Here is a 17,802-nt window from a genome sequence, read left to right as displayed (position 1 = left end):
AGTGGAACATTTTGCAGTCAGTAAGGGGCTGGGGGAGTGCTATTTAAAGGTGCCCTCTTCCTGCCTTTTTTTGTGGGAGACATTTTTGCACCACTCATTCTCACAGAGAGAGAGAGACTTTTGCAGAGAGGTCAACGCTGTGTGAAGTAGTTTTGGCTACTGAGCAGCACTTTGCAGGTCCATTTGGATTTGACCTTCATTACTTCGATTGTCAAGAGACTATGGGGGCTGCACTGATTCGGGGCATCATCCTGCGCCTGCAGAATCGGAGTCATCAGAGACGCAGAGAGAGAGTGGCAATCATGGCCAGAGGGAGGAGGGCCAACAAGCCTCTGCACAGGAGACCTTACCCTCCCAGGGTATTCCGGGAACAATTCTCCTACATTCATTTGTCTGAGGAGTAGTGTTTGCGCAGGCTGTGCTTCAGCAAGGAGGTGGTCACTGAGCTCTGCCATCTGCTGCAGCCAGATCTGCAGCCTCAACTGAGGACCAGAACATCTCTGTCGGTGGCAGTGAAGGTCACAGTGGCTCTGAATTTTTATGCCACCGGCTCCTTTCAAGCAGCTACTGGGGACATCACCAATATCTCCCAGTTTGCGGTCCATTGCTGTATCCGGGAGGTCACAAATGCCCTCTATAAAAGGAGACGCCAGTACATCTCTTTCCCGATGACCCAGGCCAAACAGCATGAACGCACATTGGGCTTTGCGAGGATAGCGGGCTTCCCCATGGTGCAGGGCGCCATTGACTGCACGCATGTGGCATTGCGGGCACCACATGAGAATGCAGAGGTTTTCTGCAACCGCAAGGGCTACCACTCCTTAAATGTCCAGTTGGTCTGTGACCACAGGCAGCTGATACTCGCTGTCAATGCCTACTATCCTGGCAGCAGCCACGATGCTTTCATCCTATGCCAGACTGATGTGTCAGAGCTTTTCCAGGCAGCGGGATGGCTCCTCGGGGACAAGGGTTATCCACTCTGCACCTGGCTGATGACACTGCTCCGTAACCCCAACAGCTCTGCTGAGCTGCGGTACAATAAGAGCCATCTCACCACCAGGAACATCATTGAACAGACGATCGGCGTGCTCAAGCAACGGTTCCGCTGTCTGGACCACTCAGGAGGAGCCCTGCAGTACTCGCCTGAGTGAGTCCCCTCTTCATAGTTGTTTGCTGCATTCTTCATAACCTTGCAATACTCAGGACCCAGCCAATGCCACCAGGCCTTGATGCACCACCGGAGGAGGAGGAGGAGGAAAAGGAGGAGGAAGAGGAGGAGGATGATCAGCAGCAGCATCAAGGTGGGAGGGAGGCCCACAATGTTGAGACTGCAAGGGCCGTCCGTCAAAGACTGATAACAAGCCGCTTCTAGGCCCCTACTCAGGAAATGGCTTCTGGCATGGAGAACAACATGATGGAAACCAACCCACAACCAACCAAGACAGCAATGATTCCAAAGGCCAAACATGTACATTTTGAATACAACAACTTTTTTATTTTACAAACTCTGTGTGTGTCATTTATTCATGACAAACTAATAGAAACAAACACAAAAAATCAATAATTAACATAACTGGTTCTCACAAGCTGGAGATAATGGCCAAAACACTAAACAAAAGTTATCAGACGAACCTTACCCTTTAATAAAAACATTCCCAACATTTCGTCAGACCTCCTTCTTTTTGCCCTTTAAGGGTGATCTCCTTCCCTTGCCCACTTGCCCCTTTCCCACCCTACTGCTCCTCTGTAATGGGGCCCCAGTGGCGGCAGCAAGGCTGGTGGGAGGCTGCTGATTGTCAGATCCTGAGACTACAGATGTCCTTGAAGGATGCCCTCAACCAGCTCTGGGCCTGGAGGGCCCGGCTGCAGACTGCACCAACTCTGCATGGGCGGCAGCAGTCTGGGCTACAGGTGGTGGCAAGTGCAATGGGGAAGTGACAGCGGTGGCAGCAGGAATGCTGTCATCTTGAGAGAGGACAGCACCTCCCTGCTCGATCGACACACTGGCACTCCCACGGGGCAGCACCTCAGAATCCGGAGCAATCAGCTGGAGCACAGATTGCTGGCCTGCTGCGGTGCGGTGAGAGCCCTGGGGCAATGTGTCTGAACCGGCGACGATGGCAGCAGTCAGTGCTTGCGTGGCCTCAATCTGAGTCTGCATGAGGGCAATCTGAGATTGGATCACGGCAGCCAGTGACTGAATTGCAGCACTAAGCATTTGCGTGGCGTCCGCCTGTGCTGCAGCGGAGTGCTCCATGTAGTGTATGTACCTTTAAGAGAGAACTACTTTTACAGCTCCTGTATACTGTAGTACCGGCAGTGACCACACCTGTATATAAGCCTTGAGCATGCCTCTGTACCCCAGTCTTGAGACTACCCTACTCCAGTAAATACCTGTTGATTGTTAAGTTACAGCATCCGTGTGGTTATTGAAAAACATCATACTCTCAGAATCACGGATCTAACAGTGGCGACGAGGATGGGATGGCCAACACATGGCGACTCATTGTTGCCAGCATTCTCATCCAGAAGAGAACAGCTGTCAGTATGCCAGGGGACAGTGATGTGTGGATCCAGAGTGGTGATTCCACCCAAGTTAAGGGAGAGAGTGCTAAATGAGCTACATGAAGGTCATCTGGGGGGAGTGAAAATGAAAAGCCTTGCTAGGGCTTATGTGTGGTGGCCGGGAATCGATCAACAAATCGAAGACCTAACCAAGAGCTGCTCAGGATGCCAGAAGGTCCAAAATGCACCACCACATGCCCCTCTACACCCATGGGAGTGGCGCTCCTCTCCATGGCAACGGGTGCATATTGATTTTGCTGGTCCATTCATGGACTCAATGTTCTTAATAGCAGTGGATGCTCATTCGAAGTGGCCTGAGGTGATAAAAATGTCCTCAATCACTACAGAGAAAACGGTTGCAGTCCTACGGACCATATTTGCCAGAAACGGCTTGCCAGAGCAGATTTGCTCTGATAATGGACCACAGTTTGTGTCCGAAGAGTTTCGAAAATTTATGAGAAGGAATGGGGTAAGGCATTACACATCCGCCCTGTATCATCCAGCCACAAATGGATTGGCTGAGAGGTTCGTACAAACCTTTAAGAAGGCGATAAAGGCCATGTGCGACTATGAAATTCCACTACAGCATAAGGTGGACAATTTCTTATTAGCCTACCGAAACGCGACACATGTAGTTACCAACCAGACCCCGGCCATGATGTTCTTTAACCGAAGGTTGCGACCTCGTCTGGACTTGCTCAGACCAAATGTGCGAAGAAATGTTGAGGATAAACAATTCCAGCACATCAATGAGAAGCCGACAAGGAGCTTCAATGTAGGACAACCAGTCTTGGCCTGTGACTACCGAACAGAGAAATGGCAACCCGGAACGATATGCACACGGCAGGGGCCATTAATGTACACAGTGGATGTTGGGGAGAACATTGTGAGACGCCACGTTGATCAGATCTTAGCGTCACAGGAACGAGTCAACCCCATGTCTTGCGTACCTGGGGATGAACCCGACATACCGGTAGCATCTACCTCCGAACCAGTAGCAGTGGAACCCGATGAACTAACCGATGAAAAGGGGCCAGAATCGCCTCCGCACCAAGAACAAGAACCTCAGGAAAGGCGCTATCCCGAAAGGATCAGGAAGCCGCCCCAAGACTGAATCTATAAATGGACTATTGTTGTTTAATGTACATGTTAAAGTGTTAATTGTTATTTAAATATTATGGGTACTACTAATCTAAAAGGGGAGGAATTGTAGTGTATGTACCTTTAAGAGAGAACTACTTTTACAGCTCCTGTATACTGTTAGTACTGGCAGTGACCACACCTGTATATAAGCCTTGAGCATGCCTCTGTACCCCAGTCTTGAGACTACCCTACTCCAGTAAATACCTGTTGATTGTTAAGTTACAGCATCCGTGTGGTTATTGAAAAATATCATACTCTCAGAATCACGGATCTAACACTCCACACTCCTTGCCAGTGCATCAATGCTTTCGAGCACCCTTCCCACTGCACCCATGAGCTGAGTGTGCATGTTCAACGCCTGGATGTTCATTTCAGCGATGAGCTGCTACTCCTCTGTGTCCAGTGCAGCAGGACTCGCTGGCCTGCTCTCCCTCCAGGGAGAAGGCCGCCGAGCTTCCCTACCCCCAGTACGTTGCTGCAGCCCACTGGGTCCTGGAGCTTCACCCTCATCAGACCCTTCCCCCCCGCTCCCCTCCAGGGAAGACGTGGTCCCAGTGTGGGCATGGGCTTCCTCGGGAGAGGCTAGCGCTGAGGCTCCTGCTTCCTCTTCCTCCTCACCTGCGGCTTCGCTCCCACTAGCAGCTTGAGGGCCCATCTCCTCAGCTGGTGAATCACCATCTGAAAGCAGGGAGGTACAAGAGTGGCTTTAGCGTCAGGACAGGGGGGCAGTAAGGGAGCAAGGAGTGGAGCGATTTAGTAAGTTGGATTGAAAGTGTAAAAGGCAGGTGTTGTGAGGGACAAGTGGATTGAGAGAGGAGAGAAAGCTGATGACCTTACCATTGCTGTCCCGAACAGGGTCGACCTCTCCAGGGGCGACGGGACCAATCACTTGGCTTGCCACAATCCTGTGGATGCGCACCTCAAAATCGCTGAGGGGTTGCAGCTGAGGCCACCCTCCACCCATTCATTGCTGCTGTCTCCTATTATGAGATAGCTTGACCTGCAAGAAAAAGGACGGCGTCTGAGTAAATATGCAGCCATGGTCTTGCCTGATGTGCCTCCCATAGTTGAATAGCCCTTAATGTATGTAGCCATGGTCTTGCCTGATATGCCTCCCATAGGTGAATAGCCCTCAATGTATGCAAGGTGTGGAATGTGCGTGTGTGTTTCATGAGAAGGCCATAGGTGTTGGATGAGTGTTGGGCATTGGGGTTTTAAGACCCTCTGGCCATAGAGTGAGGTTGAGATGGAGGGATGGAGAGGTATTGAAAAGCAGCCACTCACCCTGATGACCCGAGTGAGGTCGTTGAACTTTTTCCGACATTGCGTATGGGTCCTGGGCACCATGCTCCTGGAGGAGACGTGATAAGCCACCTCCCTCCACACTCTTCTGTAGTCGCATGGCAATAGCCTCCTGCCACTCTCTGGGTACAGTATTGCTCTTTGGCGCTTCACCGTGCCAACCAGAGGCTCCAAGGACCGGTCACTGAAGTGCTGAGCTCGTTCCCTGACTCTCTCCATAGTCCTTGGCTGGAAAATTTAGGCACAGGTCTGTTCACGACGAGATTCAAACCTGCAATGAGCAGGGTGTGGCTGGAGAGCAAGATCGACCCTCCCCTTTTAGAACTGGCCGGCGCCAGTTTGTCTGTGCTCCATTACTAACTGACATCACCTGCACTGCGCCTGCGCTCTGAGTTAGGGCCTCGCTCCTCAGCCTTTGCGCCTTAAGACAGGTGTGTAGCGCCTGATTTAGTGCTCCAATCATCTCCAGGGGTGATAAAAGCCAAGTTTGCAGTCGGAGGCGATAATTAGCGCCAGGCGCTAAACTTTGCGCCCGGCCAATAATTGCGCCCCAAACGGGGCGATTCCGAATTTCTCCCCCATAGAGTCATAACAGCATAGAAGGAGGCCATTCGGCCCATCGAGTCCTTGCTGGCAATCCAGTCAGTCCCATTCCCCTGCTCTATCCCCGTAGCCCTGCAAGTTTATTTCCCTCAAGTGCCTATCCAGTCTCCCCTTGAAAACATTGAGTGTGTCCGCTTCCACCACTTCCGTCAGCAGCGAGTTCCAGGTCCTCACCACTCGCTGTGTAAAAAAGTTTTTCCTCACATCCCCCCTGTATCTCTTGCCCAAAACCTTAAATCTGTGTCCCCTAGTCCTTGTGCCATGAACTAGTGGGAACAGCCTTTCCCCGACTAGCCTATCCAAACACGTCATTATCTTGTACAACTCTATCAAGTCACCCCTCGACCTCCTTTGGTCTAATGAAAACAAATCCAGCTTCTCCAACCTGTCCTTGTAGCTAAGATCCCCCATCCCCGGGACCATTCTGGTAAATCTCCTCTGCACCCTCTCAAGGGCCTTCACATCTTTCCTAAAGTGTGGTGACCAGAACTGGACGCAATACTCCAGTTGTGACCTAACCAGCGTTTTATAAAGGTTCAGCATAACTTTTCTACTTTTGTACTCAATACCTCTATTTAGGAAGCCCAAGATCCCATATGCTTTGCTAACCACTCTCTCAATATGTCCCGCCACCTTCAGGGACCTATGCACATTAACTCCCTGGTCCCTCTATCCCTGTACACTCTTTAAAACTGTGCCATTAAGTGTATATTGCCTCTCCCTGTTCCTTCTGCCAAAATGCATCACCTCACACTTCTCTGTATTAAATTCAATCTGCCACTTGTCTGCCCATTCTGCTAGCCTTTCTATGTCTTGTTGCAGTCGATTGGTATCATCCTCACTGTTTGCCACACCCCCAAGTTTGGTGTCATCAGCAAATTTAGAAATTCTGCTCTGTATTCCAATATCCAGGTCATTTATATATCAAAAAAAGCAGTGGCCCCAGCACTGACCCTTGGGGAACACCACTGTCTACCATCTTCCAGTCTGAAAGACAGCCATTTACCACAACTCACTGTTTTCTGTCCTTAAGCCAATTCCTTATCCAAGCTATCACTGACCCACCATGAGCCTCAATTTTGTTAACCAGCCTTTTATGTGATACTTTGTCAAACGCCTTCCTAAAATCCATGTAGAAAACATCCATTGCATTCCCTTCATCAATCCTCCCTGTTGCTTCATCAAAAAATTCAATTGGATTAGTCAAACACGATCTACCTTTTACAAATCCGTGTTGGCTCTCCTTAATTAGCTTAAACCTCTCCAAGTGCCTGTTAATTTTTTTCCTTGATTATTCTTTCTAGAACTTTACCCACCACTGATGTTAAACTGACCGGCCTGTAGTTACTAGGATTGTCCTTACACCCTTTCTTAAACAATGGTGTCACATTTGCCACTTTCTAATCCTCAGGCACCTCCCCCGCATCTGGGGAAGATTGGAAAATTATGGCAAGCCCTTCTGGTAGCTCCTCCTCCAATTCCCTTAGCAACCTGAGATGCAAGCCATCTGGACCAGGCGACTTATCCACTCTATGCATACCCAGGCCTAGAAATTCAGTTGTTTGCGCCAGCCGCTAGTGCCTTAGGAGGAGGAGAAGTGGGGCACTAAGCGGCTAGCGCCCGGGCGCAGCGCGATCTGCGCCTCTCGAGAACTTCAGTTAAGATTTAGCGGCGGTGCAAAACCTTTGCACGCGCTCAGCTGCACGTGCAGATCCTGATGTAATTTCATGGTGCAACGCCCTTTGTGCGCCCCGAACCGGAAATTCAGTGGCGCCGGCCTATTGTGCGCCTGGCGCCCCTAGCGACTGGTAGAGGGGAACGGTTCCCAGTCGCTGTGGGCTCAGGGGGCGCTAATTAAAGGCGACTCCTCCTGCAGTATAAATGGCAGCCATTTTGCACCAATCCTTCTTTGTGAGAGACGGATCTTTGGAGAGAGACAAAGGTAGAGAGCTTTCTGGTTTGGCTCAACACTCGCACAGGTGCTTGTGGCTTCAGGCCAGAGCTTTGCACTTGTCTTTAACTTCAGTGTCATAGCATTGATTGGAAACATATAATGGGGGCTGCAATGGGTGGAAACGTTGGGCTTCTCCATTGCATTCACAGGGCTCAGAGACGCCGTGAGAGAGTGCCAGTCATAGCCAGATGGAGAAGGGCCAACAGGCGTCAGCAAAGGAGGCCTTACCCACCCAGGGTATACCGCCAGCAGTTCTCATATCTGAACATGTCTGAGGAGCAGTATGTTCGGAGGCTGCGATTCAGAAGGGCGGTGGTCACTGAGATCTGCCACCTGCTTCGCGGAGATCTGCAGCCACAGCTGAGGAGCAGGATGTCTCTGTCGGTGGCAGTGAAGGTGACGGTGGCTCTCAACTTCTATGCCACCAGCTCCTTCCAATCCGCTACTGGGGACATTTCCAACATCTCCCAGTTCGCGGTACATTGCTGCATCTGCCAGGTGACCAATGCCCTTTTCAGAAGGAGACGTCAGTTCATCTCCTTCCCCATGACCGTGGACAAGCAGCAAGAGCGTGCAATGGGCTTTGCAGCATTAGCGGGCTTCCCCATGGTGCAGGGCGCCATTGACTGCAAGCATGTGGCTTTGCGGGCACCTCTACAGAATGCCGAGGATTACCGCAACTGGAAGGGCTACCATTCGCTTAACGTGTAGTTGGTGTGTGACCACAGGCAGCTCATACTAGCTGTCAATGCCCGCTTTCCAGGCAGCAGCCACGATGCCTTCATCCTGCGCCAGACTTCTGTGGCAGACATGTTCGAGGCCCAGCCTCACCCACGAGGATGGCTTCTCGGGGACAAAGGCTATCCTTTGTGCACCTGGCTGATGACCCCGTTCCGTGCGCCCAGCACCCCTGCTGAAGAGGGATACAATGACAGCCATCAAGCAACCAGGAACATCATTGAGCAAACAATCGGCGTGCTGAAGCAATGGTTCCGCTGTCTGGATCGTTCCGGGGGAGCCCTACAGTACTCGCCTGAGTGAGTCTCCCATTTTGTTGTTGTGTGCTGCATGCTGCACAACCTGGCTATCCGCAGGACTCAGCCACTGCCAGCAGACATTGGAGGACCACCAGAGGAGGAGGAGGAGGAGGAGTAGGACCAGCATGGGAGGGAGGCAGAAAGTGCAAGGGCCGCCCGTCGGCGGCTTATTGCAACTCGGTTCTAGGCCCCCTCTCAGGGAATGGCTTGTGCCAATGGCAGAAGATGAATGTAGCCACTCCACAAGCCCTCAGCCGAGCAGGGCAACCAGGACTTCCAAAAGAAAACATGGACAGGGCGATTTAAGAATTTTTTTTACTGTGATACCTCTGTGCCCTTCCCACATGACAAACTAATGGAGAGAAACCCCCCCCAAAACACAAATACACCAGTCTCGGCCTTTATAAGTAAAACAAATATACCAGTCTCGGCCTTTAAATATGAAACAAATACAGCAGTCTCGGCCTTTATAAATAAAACAAAACATTTGGCCACACCTTCTACTTTTTCCCCTGCGAGGGTGATCCGTTTCGCTGCCGTGACTGGCCCCTACCCGCCCTGCAGCTCCTCCTCAATGGGACCCCAGTGGCTGCAGCAAGGCTGGGGGAAGGCTGCTGAGGGTCAGATGGTGAGATGGCAGATGCCCTTGGGTTTGGCCTGGACCAGCTCTGGGCCTGGAGGGGCCGGCTGCTGACTGCTCCAACTCTGCTTGGGCGGCAGCAGTCTGTTCAACGGCTGGTGGCAGCTGCAATGGAGGAGTGACAGTGTTGGCTGCAGGAATGCTGCCAACCTGACAGATCACAGGCACTCCCTGGTCGGCTGATACATTGGCACGCGCATGGGCCAGCACTGCAGCATGCGCAGCAATCTGCTGAGGCACAGACTGCTGGCTGCTGCAGCACGGTGAGTGCCCCGGCGATGCCTGGCCGATCCAACGAGTGTGGCAGCAGTTAGTGCCCGTGTGGCCCTGGTCTGTGTCTGCATGACAGCAGCCAGTGAATGCACGGCACGACTGAGCACTTGGCTAGAAGCCGCCTGTGATGCAGCGAAGTCCTGCTGACTCCCAGCCTGTGCTGCCGCGATGTCCTGCAGACTCCTGGCCTGTGCTGCACTGAATTGTTGCAGACTCCTGGCCTGTGCTGCCGCGACGTCCTGCAGACTCCTGGCCTGTGCTGCCCCGAATTCCTGCACACTGCTTGCACACTCCTTGCCAGTGGAGTCAGGCATCCTTGCCACGGCAGCCATGAGCTCAGTGTGCCTGCGCTCAGCCTGGGCGCCCATTTCCGCTAGGAGCCGCACCTCCTCTGCGCTCACCGTAGCAGGACTGGAGGCCGCACTCGCCCTCCAGGGAGAAGGCCGCCGAGCTTCCCCACCCCTCCCGCGTTGCTGCTGCCCGCTGGTCCCCGGAGCTTCACTATCCTCCGACCCTCCCCCCCTGCTCCCCTCCAGGGAAGACGTGTCACCATCATGGCCATGGGCTGCCTCGGCTGAGGGTATCCCTGATGGGCTGGCTTCCTCTCCCTCCTCCTCTATGTCTGACTCGGACACAGTGTCAGCTTGAGGGGCTGCCTCCTCACCTGGCGAGTCACCATCTGAAAGCAGGGAGGCACAAGGGTTGCTTTAGAGTGAGGACAGGGCGGCAGCGAGGGAGGCATGAGTGCTGCTGTGCACTGCATTGGTTCGATAGTGGCAAAGGATGCTGGCGTGAGGCGCAAGTGGAAAGAGAGAGGTCAAAAAGGTGATGACCTTACCATTGGTGCCCAGAACAGGGTCAGCATCTCCAGTGGCGATGGGGCCACTCAGCCGGCCTGCCATGATCCGCTTCACTCGCTGCTCGAGGTCGCTCAGCTGTTTCAGGTCAGGACGGCCTCCCCCGGTCTGTCGCTGCTGTCTTCTGTTATGCGCCAGCTTGGCCTGCAAGAGAAAGGACAGCCTCTAAGTACAGTGTCAAGCCCTGATCTTGCCCGCACTGCCTCCCATGGTTGATTAGCCCTGACAGTGTCAAGCCCTGATCTTGCCCGCACTGCCTCCCATGGTCGATTAGCCCTGACAGTGTCAAGCCCTGATCTCGCCCGCACTGCCTCCCATGGTCGATTAGCCCTGACAGTGTGTAAAGTCCTGAATGTGCAAGTGCTTTTCATGACAGTCCCATAGCAGCTGGATGAGGGCTGGCCATTAGGGCTTTCAGGCCCCTTTGGCCATAAAGTGAGGTGCACATGCAGGGATGAGGAGGATACTGGAAAGGGTACTCACCCTGACAACCCGAGTGAGGTCGTTGAATTTTTTCCGGCATTGGGTTGGTGTCCTGCCAACCATGCTGTTGGACGTGACCCTGTTTGCCACATCCCTCCATGTTTTCCGATATTCGGCGGGCAGCGGCCTCCTGCCACCCTCAGGGAAGCGGATATGGCGCCTGCGGTCCACTGCGCCAACCAGCAGCCTCAGGTCACCCTCGCCGAAGCGCTGCACTCTCTCCCTGGCCTTCTCCATTCTCCTGGGCGTGGAGCAGTTCTAGAAGCAGTGTTCAGGCCTTGCCTTAGGGCTGTAGTGTGCAGGGCATGGCAGCCAAACAATTCCACCCTCCCCCTTTAAGTGCTGACCGGTGCCTGACTGTCTGCCCTCAATGAGCAACTCGCCGCACCTGCGCTGCGCCCGCCTTCGGTGTTTGCGCCCCGGATCGCCGGCTTAGCACCTAATGATAGTCGTGCATCGCCTACTTTAGCACAGCAGCAACCTCTTGGGGCGATGCAACTGAATATCGGCGAAGGTGGCGCTAAGTTGCGCCGGGCGCAAAAGTTAGCGAACGCCATGCTGTAGCGCCCCAAACGTGGCTATACTGAATTTCTAGGCCCCAGTCTTTCTAGTACATCGTGTCTATCAATTTTCAGCCCTTCCATTGCTTCTACCTTTTCCACTTCTACCAATATTTTGTCAGCATCCACCTCCTTAGTAAACAAAGATACAAAGTATTCATTGAGTATTCTAGCCTTTCCCTGTGCCTCTAAGCATACATCACCTTCTTTGTTCCTAATAGGCCCCACCCCGCCTTTTACTACCCGCTTACTGTTTACATGCCAGTAGAAGATTTTTGGGTTCCCTTTTATGTTAACCGCCATTCTATTCTCATATTCTCTCTTTGCCAATCTTATTTTCATCTTCACTTCCCCTCTCAACTTATTGTATTTGTTCTAGTTCTCCCTTGCAGAATTCACCTGACATGCATCATGCACCCTCTTTTTTGTTTCATCATCTTCTCTAACTCCCTCATCATCTAAGGAGCCCTTGCTTTGGTTCCCTTATGTAAGATGTTTATTTGAAACTGATTTGGTTGCTCAAGGAGGGCTTGTCTGTCTGTTAGATATCTGTTAACAATTCGTCAAGATAAACATTTTTTTTGGTGATAGTGTGTTTAAATTTTAATGAAAATCTACAAAGTGCCAATAGCCCATCAATACCATGACAGCTCCTGTTATAAGTTGTACCAATGTATTGTAAAGGGGGTTTTTCAATGTGTTTCCACCTTAGTCTCATTAATATTGTATTTTAATCTCAGAGATGTTTTTTGAGAGTCTACGAGATTGTCATGTGATAAAATAGTCTTGTCTGTGATGCAAGAAAACGTAAACTGGCAGGCGCGACTGTTAAGACTGTTAGGTCTGGGTCTTCCTCTATGATGAGCATCCCACTGGAAGTACATCGGGGTGAGATGTCCACCCACCAGTATGTCCCTGGTCTGACCCCAGCAGGTCGACCGGGGTTAGTATCTTTTGAATGTTGGTGGTGGGCTCCCAATGATATTTCCAGGAAAGTTGCGTTGCATTGCGTTGCGTTGCCTACCTGGGTGGGTGGAGGAAAATTGCTGTGGGTCACAGCATCGCCTGGCGTGCAGTACTGGGTCAAACCAGAAATGACTAATAAGATGTTATCTCTGATCTCTAGCTCTGTGATCAATTGCACTGGGTCCTTTCAATTTTAATCCTCCTCAGCAATGCTGGCCTCCAGGAGTGCAATGGCCTGGTGTCAAGCATTGTTAAAGTACTGGTAACAGTAAATACATCGGATGATGTATTCCCGTTATTACCCGATCATTTTTATACATTGTATTCAATGTCCACCATCACTTTTGGCAGAAATTCCTGGAAGTGGCGGCAAAGGTCAGGAAGCTGGCAGAACAATTCCCTGAAACAATTTATGCTCCCATCTGCCCAGAAGCTGTCTGAAAGCAGGTTCTAATCTAGAAGAAAATCCTGCCTATAGACTCTGTTTGCTTTATTCTTTATTATTGCTATTTTCTGTGACTATGATCATGGTGCATTGTACCTCTTCTTCTTCCTCAACCTCTCTGCAGCCTTCCACACAGTCAACTACACCATCCTCCTCGAATCCTTCTCCTCCATTGTCCGGCTCAGTCAGATTGCTCTTGCTTGGTTCTGCCCTTAGCTATCCAATTATAGGCACATTAACTTCAGCAATGGCTTCTCTTCCTGCCTCTGCACCATTACCTCCGGAGCCCCTTAAAGATCTGTTTATGGCCCCATCTCCTACTCATCTACATGCTGCCCTTTGGCAACATCATCTGCAGACATGTGTTCAGCTCCCACATATATGCTGACGACATCCAGCTCTATCTCTCCACCTCTCTTTTGCCTGCTCCACTGAATTTGTGCTGTCAGACTACCTGTGTGACATCCAGTCTTGGAAGAGCTGCAATTTCCTGCAGCTAAGCATTGAGAAGACCAAAGCCATTGTCTTTCAGCCCCTGCCAAACTGTACCCTTACCATTGATTCCATCCCCCTTCCTGACTACTGCCTCGGGTTGAGTAAAGCTGTTCGCAACCTTAGCTTCCTATGTGACCACAACCTGAGTTACTGACCCCATATCGGCTCTGTTACAAAGACCGCCTACTTCCACCTATGTAACATCACCTCAGGGCAGTGCCCTCAGCCCAACCATCTTCAGCTGCTTCATTAATGACCTTCCCTCCATCATAAGGTCAGAAGTGGGGATGTTCGCTGATGGCTGCACAGTGTTCAGCTCCATTCGCAACTCCTCAGATAATGAAGCAGTCCATGCCCGCATGCAGCAAGACCTGGACGATGTTCAGGCTTGGGCTGATAAGTGGCAAGTAATATTCGCGCCACACAAGTCCCAGGCAATGACCATCTCCAATAAGAGAAAGTCTAACCACTTCCCCATGACATTCATTGGCATTACCATCATCGAATCCCCCACCATCAACCTGGGGTCACCATTGACCAGAAACTAAACTGGACCAACCACAAAATTCTGTGGCTGTAAGAGCAGGTCAGAAGCTGGGTATTCTGCGGCGAGTGACTCACCTCCTGATTCCCCAAAGCCTTTCCACCATCTACAAGGCACAAGTCAGGAGTGTGATGGAATACTCTCCACTTGCCTGGATGAGTGCAGCTCCAACAACACTCAAGAAGCTCGACATCATCCAGGAAAAAGCAGCCTGCTTGATTGGCACCTCATCCACCACCTTAAACATTCACTCCCTCCACCACCGGCGCACCGTGGCTGTAGTGTGTACCATCTACAAGATGCACTGCAGCAACTCGCCAAGGCTTCTTCGACAGTACCTCCCAAACCCGTGACTTCTTCCACCTAGAAGGACAAGGGCAGCAGGCACATGGGAACACCACCACCGCCAAGTTCCCCTCCAAGTCACACACCATCCTGACTTGGAAATATATCGCCGTTCCTTCATCATCAGTGGGTCAAAATCCTGGAACTCCCTCCCTAACAGCACTGTGGAAGTACCTTCACCGCACGGACTGCAAGGTTCAAGAAGGCGGCTCACCACCGCCTTCTCAAGGGCAATTAGGGATGGACAATAAATGCTGGCCTTGCCAGCGATGCCCACATCCTGGGAATGAATTTTAAAAAACTCTGCCTCCATGCCTACCTCAGCCCATCTTCCACTGAAACCCTCATCCATGCCTTTGTCACTTCAGCTATTCAAATTCTCGACAATGGCCTCCCACCCTGTGTAAACATTAGCTCATCCAAAACTCTGCTGCGTGTAGCTTATCCCTGATCAAGTCCCACTTAACCATCAACTCTATCCTCACTCATTGTATTGTTTACCAATGCCTCAAATTCAAAATGTTGTTCTGTGTGTTTAAATCCCTTCATGGTCTCATCTCTCCCTATCTCTGTAACCTCCAGCAGTCCTACAATCCCCACCCTGAACTCTCCATTGTTCTGACTCTGGAGTTGTGTGCATCACTGCCTCCCTTCACCCCAGCATTGGCAGCCGTGCTTTCAGCCACCTAGACCCCACATTCTGGAATTCCCTCTCTGAACACTCTGCCTCCCCACCACTCGCTCCTCAGTTAAACCCTCCTTAAAACCCACTTCGTTAACCAAGCTTTTGGCCACCCCTCCTAATATCTCCTTCTTTGGCCCATTATCCATTTATTGATTACGGCTCTGTGAAGTGATTTGAGATGCTTTTTTGTAAAGGTGCTATTAAAAGGCAAGTTGTTTTTGTTGTTTATTTGTTCAAGGAAATTGGGCCCATATCAAAGGAATCCGTGGTATAAATGTCAGGCTGGTGTTATTCTGACTAGAAAGCTGATGTATAATCAGATGTACTGAACATTGTAGGTGAATTCAAGAATTACCAGAAGGAACTGGAGAACAACATGCTCTTTTAAACGGTCATCCTTGCCATACATCCTTGGAGGTTGACCTCAGAGCCTGCATGTAGGTGTGATGCTCCTCCCACATTCTGGTTAGCTGTGCTGCAGATACTGCTGTTCTTATGAGTCACTAGGATGTATATATCTGATGTGTGTACAGCAGTGATGCAGTATCACCTCGGTAAAGAAAGAACATATCAAGACATTTCAATTCAGTATTTGCAGGATACAGTCACACAGTATTACAGGGAGATTGAAGGTGTGTTTAATAGTAAATTCCATGGAAAGAGTGGGCTGCTTTTTTGGTCAAGTGCATAGAATCATTGAATCATAGAAATTTATGGCACAGGAGGAGGCCATTCGGCCCATCGTGTCTGCGCTGGTTGAAAAAGTGCTATCCAGCTTGATCCCACTTTCCAGCTCTTGGTCCATAGCCTTGCAGTTTTCAGCACTTCAAGTGCATCTCCAAGTACTTTATAAATGTGAAGAGGGTTTCTGCCCCTACCACCCTTTCAGGCAGTGAGTTCCAGACTCCCACCACCCTATGGGTGAAAAAAGTTCTCCTCAACTCCCCTCTAATCCTTCTGCCAATTACTTTAAATCTATGTCCCCTCGTTATTGATCTCGCTGCTAAGGGAAATAGGTATTTCCTATCCACTCTATCTAGGCCCCTCATAATTTTATACACCTCAATCAAGTCTCCCCTCAGCCTCCTCTGTTCCAAAGAAAACAACCCCAGCCTATCCAAACTTTCCTCATAGCTAAAATTCTCCAGTTCTGGAAACATCCTCATAAATCTCCTCTGTACCCTCTCTAGTGAAATCACATGTTTCCTGTAATGTGGTGACCAGAACTGCACGCAGTACTCTAGCTGTGGCCTAACTAGTGTTTTATACAGTTCAAGCATAACCCCCCTGCTCTTATATTCTGTGCCTCAGCTAATAATGGGAAGTATCCCATATGCCTTTGTAACCACCTTATCTACCTGTCCTGTTACCTTCAGGGATCTGTGGACATGCACTTCAAGGTAACACCACATACTACAAAATCTTGAGTTGCTCACCCTCCCCATAATCAGAGTGCAGCGTGAAGCTGTTAATTTTAAGGGGTGGAGAGTGTGCTGGTACCCAGCAGGCCCAACCAAGAAAAGGGAAAGTGTCTGGTATGTTACCTTGCCTGCCCTGGTCAGGTCATTGAATGTCTTTGAAGACATGACGGGAGCCAAATGGGTGCAGGGAACAATTGCTGCACCCGAAGAGGGAGGCCCGAGGATCAGAAGAAATTGGTCCTTGAGGTTCACCTAAATAATCCTGGCGAGTTGCCGGAGCCTGCTGTGCTTCCACAGATAGCTCACTGGTCTGAAGAGCGAATTTCGGGCTGCATGCCTTGCTGACAGCAGCCCTCCGTTAATTCCTGGGGAGGATGGGATAGTGGAGGGAGACAATTGCGACTGGCAGGAGTGCTGTAAAGCTGGGATGAGCACTTCTGCTATTCCTGGCTCAGCATGAATTAAAAAAAAGTACCTTTTTGGTGCCGAAACACTTGCTAGGCCGCATCCATACCTGAAGAACCTGAGCAGACCAGGCCAATTTTCTTGAGGGGCCCTAAAACAAGCATTAGGCCCCTCATTAGCATATGCTTATTTTAGGCGATGACCCAGACACCCGAAAAATGGCCCGACCCAATTTTGGCTTGGACATCGTTCAGGCGTCCTTGGAGTGCAGGACGTTGGTCCTTGAAATTAGGCATTGTTGCACTTGTTTTGCACCCGTAAAGCGGGTGCAATGAGGTCCAATTTCTACCCCAGAGAGCAGGAGTTATGGGCAGGATCTCACACACACAGGTCCTCACACAGGGCTCTATTCTAGGAGCGCTTCTGTTTACTGTGTGATTTCGAGATAGGGCTAGAAGGAAAGGTATCCAAATTAGCAGACAATATTAAAATAGGAGGCATAGCAAATAATTCTGAGGACCAAAGGGAGGTGCAAGGGGATAGGACATAAAGGTTTCCTCCCATGGAGACCCAGCAGTCTCTTTCTCCTCAAGAAGGGTTTGGAGGTCTGCCTCACTGAAATTGTGAGCTCTTCTTTTGTTCCTCTGTGTGCCATGGCCTTGTCCCTTCTTTGGCTGTCCTCCAGATCCTCCAGCAGTTTTAAGACCGGCACTTGCCGAATAGAGAAGGCGCCAGAGTCGTTACTCTGGGAACTGCTGCTCTCAGCTGTGCAACAGCCGCCATCAGAAGGCATTACGTTGACAGCAGTTTCCAGGCATAAATATTTTTTCTATCAGGTCAGAACACATTTGAGAAACAATAAGTTGAATTTATTTATTTTGAAAAGCAACATGCAAGGATAGAATTTTACTAAAAATAAATGTGTCTCACAATGTTTGTAGATTGCTTTAAGCTATATTTCAATTATATTTCTATTGTCTCACTGGTATTTAAGCATGTTTATTATTCAAATCAGAACAAAACATGCTACTGTTGTGTAAACAACTGTCAATTGTTGAAACAATGATTACAAGGCACCA

The 17,802-nt window shown here is 50.4% G+C and overlaps 1 pseudogene; it reads right to left on the bottom strand.

Moving 5' to 3' along the window:
- LOC147121155 (zinc-binding protein A33-like) overlaps positions 1–17,516 on the bottom strand; it is a 189,878-nt pseudogene extending 172,362 nt beyond the window's left edge.
- Positions 17,517–17,802: the final 286 nt, after the last annotated feature.

The sequence above is a fragment of the Somniosus microcephalus genome, chromosome 3, assembly GCF_052327205.1.
Source record: "Somniosus microcephalus isolate GS21.2 chromosome 3, FLI_Smic_1.0, whole genome shotgun sequence".
NCBI classification, from domain to species: domain Eukaryota; kingdom Metazoa; phylum Chordata; class Chondrichthyes; order Squaliformes; family Somniosidae; genus Somniosus; species Somniosus microcephalus.
Note: the sequence above shows the minus strand (reverse complement) of the source record. Positions and strands in the feature narration are given on the sequence as shown.